This window comes from Callospermophilus lateralis, chromosome 7 (assembly GCF_048772815.1).
Source record: "Callospermophilus lateralis isolate mCalLat2 chromosome 7, mCalLat2.hap1, whole genome shotgun sequence".
Taxonomy (NCBI): Eukaryota; Metazoa; Chordata; class Mammalia; order Rodentia; family Sciuridae; genus Callospermophilus; species Callospermophilus lateralis.
The window spans coordinates 1,713,751-1,722,503 of record NC_135311.1 but is presented as its reverse complement, the minus strand read 5'-3'; the positions used below and the strand labels follow the sequence as shown (position 1 = coordinate 1,722,503).

The following is an 8,753-nucleotide window of genomic DNA, read 5'->3' as shown; positions in this document are numbered from 1 at the left end:
CGGAATGTAAAATGGTGTAACATCAAACGGTGGCCTTGACATCCTTCACCATAGTGACTACTCAAAAAAATTTGAATAGAATTACCATGTGATCCAGCAGTTCCATTTCTGGGTATATACCCAAAAGAATTGAAAGCAAGGTCTTGAGGAGATATTTGTATGCCCAGCATTATCCATGATTGTCAAAATGTGGCAGCCACCAAGTGCCCATTGATGAATGAATGGATAAACAAGATGGTAGGCAGACAATGGAATATTATTCAGTCTTTAAAAGGCAGGAAATTCTGACATATGCTGGGATATGGATGAACCTTCAGAGCAATATATTAAGTGAAATAAGCCAGTCACAAAAAGACAAGTACTGTATGGTTTCACTTATGAGGTTTCTTTTTCTTTTTTAAAAATAAAACCAATCCCACAAGGAAAACAAAAAACAAAAAACAGATTTTAATTGTTGCCCGTGCGTGCTCAGCTGATTTGTGTGGTTGTTTTTTGCAAGAATGGAGTCTTTGTCCGTTTAGGGAAATGGCTGTTGTTTGACATGATAGAGCACATAACAGTGGTCTTGATGTCCTTCACCATTTTCCTATTCTGACTGCCCCTTTCCCTACCCAACTACATGAAGAAAGGGAATTGTTCTTAGGGACCGAAGTCCTGAGAAACGCCTTGTTCGACATGAACAGTGACCACCACAAAGGTGAAGGTGAGGACCTCGAGGACCCTCTCCCGACAACCTCCTAGCTCCGGCCTAACCGCCCCCATTCCCCACTGCTCGCGACTTCCCTAGGGTGACAGTGTCAGGTCGCAGCCTCCGCCGGGGCCTCCGCAGGCTCGCCCCAGAAGCCCGGCTGCAGGGGCCGCCGTCCACCGTCCCTGTTCCCTGCGCTCCGTCTGTCCGTACGCTGAATCCTGCAGCATCGCCGCCGCGTGCCTAGGCCTACTGGCACCAATTTTCTCCCCTTGTTTTGCTTTTTATTTCCTTTTTAAATGTGAAGACCCATCGTCGTCCTCGAAGTCGTCGTCGTCGTCATCATCATCATCTTCGCTTTGAGCGGTTTTCCGCTCTCGGTTCGGACACTTTTCTCCATTCTGAGGATTTCTCTAATCCTCTGAGGCTCAGGCACACTGAAGGTCCCGCTGTCGTCCAGCCTCCCCTGCTTCTGTCCCCCTTTCCCCTTTCCAGCTCCGCTCTGCAGCCGGACTCCACCCACCGCAGCCGAGTTGAGCGCGGGAGCGCGAGCCCGCGGACGGCCGGCAGAGGGCGCCCCGGAGCCGCCGGCGCTCGGCCCCCCGCACCCCCGCACCCCCGCACCCCCCCGGCGGCGCCCGCGGTCCAGGCGCGGGGGTGGGCACCCGGGCATCTGAGGGACGCCGCCGCTGGAGCAGCCGGGGCAGGGCGGGGGGAGGCCGTTCGGCCTGTGATCTCGGGACCCCCTACGCCCAGGTCTGGGTCGTGGCAGCACCGCGACTCCACCTCTCCGATCTTCCACGGTGTCGCAGTTTGCAGGTTTTGTTGTCCTAAGAAGTTGGCGGCCACACTCGGAGTTGTGTCATTATTTCCTCCACGTTGAAGTGCGGTGACAAGGGCGTCTCTGTGGCGCAATCGGTTAGCGCGTTCGGCTGTTAACCGAAAGGTTGGTGGTTCGAGCCCACCCAGGGACGAGCTCCTGGCTTTTAAGTCTTTTGATCCTTTCTTAGGGTATTCTTACCCTTGAAAGCGGAGAAAGAAACTTCCCCTCACTCTCCAATCCTTTGTTTCCTTGGGTACCAAAGAGAATGCAAATTCTCGTGTAAGTGTAAATTAGGATGTAAATTGCTAATTCTCATAAGGGTGTAAAGGTTAAATTTAAGTTTTGCTCTCCTGTTTTTGCTTTTCTGTAAGTTTAAGTTCTGTTTCCTTGGAACTCGAAACTTATGTTAAAAACAGTTACTTATGTCAAAATGTACCCTGACCCAACACCCCTGACAAAACGCATGATTGTTCTGTAACGGTTATTTTGTAACAATCCCACCCTGGCACCCTAACTGCCATAGGAACTTCCCTGCTTAAGCTGCGCTGGCTGCTCCAGTTCTCTCAGGAGAACTCTGAGCCCCAGCATGCTGGTCTAATAAACCCTTTGCTTTTGCATGAGATAGTCTCTTGGTGGTCTCTTCCTCCGACGTTTGCCCGACCCTAACAAGGGAACCCCTAAGGACCAGCTAGGACACACAGTCCTTCCCGGGAATGTATGGGAAAGGAGGAACTTCAAAGTTTGGCATTTACACAAGATTCTCTTCCGTTGTTCATACCCTTTTGACATTGATTTAGTCCTATGCTTTATGATTACAAATAAAGTGGCGTCATCATTCTTGTCCACATATCTTTGACCACTTGTTCGAGTATTTCTGTAGAGTCGACTCCTGGAAGAGCAATTACCCAATCATAATGTTTTCAAGTTTTAAAGATACCAACCTTTTGTCTCCTAGGTTGGTTTTTTGGCCATAAGTCTTTCCTTTGTTACATGGTGAATGGCTTCAGTGTTGTGTCCAGATTTCACTTATTAAGTGGTATTATACCTATTTACATTTCTCCCCTGCCTTCCTTTATGCTATTGATGACATGCATTTTACTTTACAGTGTTATAGATCCCACAGTGTATCTTTATTGTCAGATGTTTTTTAAGATAGAAGTAAGAGGGCTGGGGTGGTGGCTCAGTGGCAGAGCGCTTGCCTGGTCTGTGTGAGGCACTGGGTTCAATCTTCAGCACCACATACCAATAAATACATTTAAAAAAAAAAAGATAGAAATAAGAAAAGAAAATCCTGTGTTCCCATAATATTTGCCATTGGAGATACTATTTCCAGCATTTCTCATATTTTGTGTACAACCAGCATTTCTCATATTTTGTGTACAACCAGAAATCAGTTTCCTTCTACTTGGAGGAATTAAATAACTTTTAAAATTCTACATCCACCCCCCACCCCAATCCCTTTAAAGATGTTCCACTGCCTTCTTCTTTGCATGCTTTACTCCTCACTACCTTTTCCTCTGGTTTTGATAATTTTTTTTTTTTCTGTTTCAATGGATTTGAGCAGCTTGATTATGATGTGCCTTGGTGTGGTTTTCCTCAGGTGTCTTGTGCTTGGGATTTGTTCAAATTCTTGGATCAGTGGGTTAATGATTTTCATTATGATTGGAAAATTTTCAGTCACTGTTTCTTCAAAATTTCTTTTTCTTCCCCATTCTATTCAGGGACTCCATTTACTAATTTTTTGTTTCTCAAAGTTACCCTACAAGATGTTAATGCTTTGTTCATTTAATAACAATTTTTTGCCATGAGTTTGTTTTGATTGTTTATGGCTTTATGTTTCCTAGTACTTTTGCCTGCAATTTCCGATCTTCTGTCTTAATTCCATCTGCTGAATTTACTATCTCAGATGTTATTTTCAATTCTATGATTAGATTCTGGCTATTTCTATCTGTTCCATGTCTGTGCTTAACTCTTTGAACCTATGAAATAGTTATAACAACTGTTCTAAAGTTCTGTTACTTCTAACTTTGTGTCAGTCTGGTTCATCTTTGATTAATTGAATATTCTCCTTTTTATGGGTCATGTTTTCCTGGCTTTTTACATTCCTGTTATTCTTTAATAGTGGGATTTGCTTTCTTGAATTTTAGAATTCCTATAAATCTTGAATTTTGTTCTGGGGTTCAGCTAAGTGACTTGTAAACCATATAATCCTTTTGGTTCTTGTTTTTCTGATTTTAGGAGATTCAGGAGAGTGCTGCCTCACTAGAAAAACATGAATTATGAACAGTTCCAGTCTGGCTGCTGTGTTCAGGCACTGTTGAGTGCCTGCCTCGTGCAAGGACCAGACCTGTTCCATGATTTTTCTTAAATATTTCTCTGGTATCAGCTAGTTTCTTTAGAAGCATGTATACACTGGTGATCTGATGAATGTGGCTTGTGTGTGTGTGTGTGGGGGGGGATCTACATATGTCCAGATTCTCTCTCTGCTGGGCTCTCTTCTCTCTGGGTCTTTGTCCTATGAATACCAGATTTCCTGCTCTCATCAGACTCTCAGTTTCATCTCAGTGCAGGAAGTCTGCCATAGAACCCCTTCTGTGTGCCCAGCCTGGGACAATTCTGCACCTAACAGTGTAAGCTGGGTCATCAGGGGATACATGGTTTACTTCCCACTTTTCAGGGGGTTACTGTCCTTTGTTGTCTGATTTCCAGGCAATTAAAATAAAAGATTTCTTTGAAGCCCCTAGAAAGTACTCCATTAAAAATGGTAAGTGGAGTGTGACATTTAAAAATCACCAGAGAAATGTTATTTCCAATTAGGGTGTAAGAAGTTGCAAGAGAATTTCACTCCTAACCTAACCATGAGAACAACCTAGTTCAGATTGAAAATAACAATTTTTAAATCACCAGAGAGCTAAGGTTGCAAAAAAAACTAAAATGAACTGAATTCCAAGAAGTGACAAGTCCATTTTATCAAAGAAGAGATCCACGGCAGATTTTATCTCTTGTGAATTGGTGTGAGAGAGTCTACCCTATATGTGAATAAGGGGAAGTTATTCAAATCTTTAATGAATGTTTAATGGTATCCTGTTGGTAACTGTAATGGATTAGAATTCCAGGGAGCTGCAGTCACAGTCAGTACCTCCCATCAACCTCTTTTCACAGGCAATGTTATAGACTGAATTGTGTCCATTTCCCCCACCCAGTAGCTTAGAATGTGACTGTACTTGGAGACAGGGCCTTTAAAGAGGTAATTATACTAAATGAGGCTATTAGGGTGGACTATAATCTGACTAGTTTCTTTGTAAGGAAAAAAGTTAGGTCATAGAGAGAGACACCACACAGAGAAAATTCCATGTAAAACAAAAGTGGTCATGTGCAAACTGAGGAGAGAGACCTCAGAAGAAATCAAACTTGCCATCTCCTTGATCCTAAACCTGCAGCCTCCAAAACTGAGAAAATTACTTTCTGTTCCTCAAGCCAGCCCGATTGATTTTTTTGAATGGCAACCCAGGCAGGCAAATAAAGGCATCAACAAATTCAGGAGAGTAGTACATTGAAAGCTGGACTCAGCGCGGGAATGACTGTGTCAGAGAGAAGAGAGTACACTTGAGCATTGTTGGGTGTCAACATGGTCAATTAAAACAACCAGCCAAGCTAAAGTAAGCTATTCAATTGGCAGGTTAGCATAAGCAAGAGGTTAAATAAAATGGGTACCTGTTAGAGTCTGTAAACAAGTCTGGATGGCGCCTGGCAAAATGCCAGAGGGAGTGGTTTGTGAAGTAACGCCAGTGAGCCATTAAGTGAGGAGATTCCTTATTGGTTGACTGCTGTATCTAGTTTATGCTAATTAAGATAAGCTGTGTGGAATGTATAAATACCTCTGTTGTCCTACAATAAAGGGCTTGGCTCCCTCTCCTGCTGTATCAATCTACACAAGTTCCTCCTCATCCCCGCCCCCCTTATTTTGCTGCTGCCGGACTGCGGCAGGTACCAACTTCTTAAATCAATCTCTCTCTCTCTCTCTCTCTCTCTCTCTCTCTCTCTCTCCCCCCCCCCCTCCATTGAATGGCATTAAGCAAGTGTGAGATGTATCGAATAGGGGACAACTAAGTTATCAAATAGTGATAACTGAGGAGCCCTGAACAAAAAGCTCTTGGCAAGTGGAAGAGAGAGGAGTAATGGCTAAGAGTCAGAGTAAAGTAACTTCCAGTCCCCTGATAAGCTGATCTCTACAGAGGCCCTGAGCAGGTTTTGAGGTGAGACCTTTCCATAAAGAGGTCTCTGGGGGGAATGTAGTATAGAGCGTGACTGCCCCCAGGGGTACATGACCATTTCCAGAGACTGCGTCCCACGGGCCGCTCACTAAACCTAACGTGGGAAAGTCTCTCTCCCACCCCAATTGCCTGTCTCACAAAGCCTTTTAATAGTCTATGACAGTGCCTAAAATGTCATCTATAGAGAAGCCCGATTTAAAGATAGATAGTGTAGTTAGGTAAATCGGGTCTAATATCGAGTAAAATCGAGAATAAAGGCCATGTTGAGACTGGAGCCCGGGAAAGCAGAGCAGCTCTTGGGAAACTGAGATGTTAATGTCCCCAAGACCCAGAGCCCATTCTAAAGAAATGTTAATGGAGCAGCTCCCAGCAAACTGGGAGGTGCTAATCAGAAGCAGCCCCAGGCCTTCCCTGAACGCAAGCCAGCAATTGACAAATTCCGGGAACTAAAAACAAACAAACAACAACAACAACAAAAATTACTAAGCTCACACTGAACTCTTTCCCAAATGTAAGACAGATACTTTCCTCAAGTGCTGGACAAAGCCCCCGAAGGTTAGGACTGGCAGATCCCCAGGTACAGGGCTTTTGCAGATCGCCTCTCCGGGGACCGCGGACACTGCAGAGTGCCGGACAGGGTGCAGAGAACAAAACCCAGGGGACTCACTTCTCTCCGAGTGCACCCTGCCCCGGGCACAGCAGGGCTCCGTCCTGCACACGTGGCCACCGCCGGAACCAGAAGCCGGAGCAGGTTTTAAACTGATGGGCGCAGGGAGCGGTGGTGACACTTCTGGGCTGGCCCAGGGGCAGGTTTGTTCTCTCAGGCCCATCAGCCTGTCCCCCCGCTGTGAGGAACAGACTCAAGACACGGAGAGGAACCTGAGGAAGACCTTGGCCTGCGGCTGCGACGCCTTTCCCCGGGAGCTAATGACACCTGCGGCCTCGTCCGGCCGGGTGGAAGGAGGAGCGTCCCAGGTTTGCGGAAGGGCAGTGGTGACACTTTCGCTGACCTTTACTAGAGAAGCAAATCAGCAGGTGACCTTCTTCCCTCTGCTGAGATTTTGTCCCTCTGTCGAGAGGGGACTCAGCCTCAATGACAAAAGGACCCAGGACTGTCTCCGCGGGGTTTCGGGCCCGGACCTCTCGCGTGCGAGGCGAACGTGGCGGCCACTGCCCCCCGGAAACGAGGCGCTGCAGGGGTCGGGGGTATGGGCCACGAGTCCCCGGGCACCCCGGCCCGCAGTGCGGAGGGCCCCTCGAGATGCGGCGGTGCCTCCTCGGCCCTTGGCAGGGCGCCGCCCCCGGTCCCCAGGAGCCGCAGGGAAGTCCCCTCCGTCTCTCCCGGCTCCTTCCTACCCAGCCCTTTGGAGCCCGCGCCCCGCAGCCTTTCCGAAAGTGCCCCGCTGGGTTCCTGCCGCTGTCGTCTCAGCTCAGCGACTACCTCTCCGTGTTCGGCCAGCACAGCAGCAAAGGTGACACCGAGGCCTCTGGCTTCCGCCCGCAGCGCACCACGCTTCTTGGCCTGCCTCGACGTCCTCGGGAGGCCAGCCTCGACGTCCTCGGGAGGCCAGCCCCGAAGGTGACTAGGAACGGAAAGACTGCGAGGCCACCTCTTGGTGGGGCACACAGGGCAGCCTAGCGGACTTCACAGGATCGCCACCTCGGGCTTGAGATTCTTTCCGAGAGGCAGTTTTATTTCACCTTCTGTAGTACCCCATGTTACGGGCAGGACAGGCTGAATAAGCTGTCTGCAGGTCAGGCCAAAGTTAGCTGCAGGGTGACCTGGCCACTCAAACCCTCTGTCTGGTTCTTTATCGTCCGTTTGCTTCAAGCCCTAACGCCCAAGCCCCCGATCAAGGCTGAGCACTTCGCGCCCACCCCCCCAAGGCCGAACACTTAACCCCCCCCTTGTGGGCCAACAAGGCAGCGTGCAGACCCAGAGACCCCATTAGATTTGGCTATAAAAACTCCCTCCTCTCTCTCTTCTCTCTCTCTCTCTCTCTCTCTCTCTCTCTCTCTCTCTCTCTCTTTCTCTCTTTTCTCCTCTGTTGCACTGCTGCAATAAAAATGTCTTGGTTGCCCTGAGTGTTGTGGTCACTTTCCTTTACCCCAAACTCCTTATTTATTTGCTTCTTAAATTTTCCCGCTCAACACGGGTCTTGAACGCCAACTCTAGCCAAGGGGTGAGGGCGGAGGTTGGAGAAAAGAGGCGACCGAGGTTCTTACGTTTGTCTCACCGCAAAACCTCAGCGGGCAGTTTTCTTTTGCTGAAAGATGGTAACGTTTCTTTAAGATCTTTTCCTGGGACGTGAACTTAAAAAGTTTGTGGGGGCAAATGAGTCCTTTTCCCTCCCGCAGTTGGCTTTTCTTACTGCAGTGGTCACGGCCGTCCACAACTGGACGTCTCCAAGCGACTGGACCACGTCACCCCCACCAGCGTCTGGGGAGAACCATTCCCAGAGGACAGAGTGTAGCTTTGGATCAGGAAAGTTGACGGCCCGCCCTTCCTTCTCTTTTTGCACGATTCCTCTCCTCTGCAGTTATCCAGAGGAGCGGCTTCACACCTTCCTGGGGTTCTTCCCGGAGGAAAGAAAACAGGGGAAAAGGGCTGGGGACCTGTGAGGAGCCACAGACTCACCTCCTAGACCTGGCGCCCACACAGAGCCTCCCGAGAGGGGTGGGGTCCTGCTGGTGTGAGAGGGGAGCGCAGGGAGGTCTCAGGCCGGTCCCTGGTCCCCAAGACGGGTCGAGAGGCTTTAGGGAAGGGCGGACAAAGGGCAAAGGCAGGACGGCCCACTCTCCCGAGGGCTGCCAGTTAGATTCATCTCCCGTCTTGACCTAGAGTCCTGGGTCCTGAGTCAGTGATCAGGCCCGGGAAAGTTGTGTAGGTCAACGTCCATACTCAAATTCCTCGTCTGAAATGGACTTTGCCTAAAACTTCAGCGTCCAAAAGTGCCGCAGTCTGGCT

At 48.5% G+C, this 8,753-nt stretch overlaps 1 non-coding gene across 1 annotated transcript; it reads left to right on the top strand.

Moving 5' to 3' along the window:
* The first annotated feature begins 1,588 nt into the window (after positions 1 to 1,588).
* Trnan-guu (transfer RNA asparagine (anticodon GUU)) lies at positions 1,589 to 1,662 on the top strand. The gene has a single exon. It is a non-coding gene; the product is annotated as a tRNA-Asn (tRNA).
* The last annotated feature ends 7,091 nt before the right edge of the window (positions 1,663 to 8,753 follow it).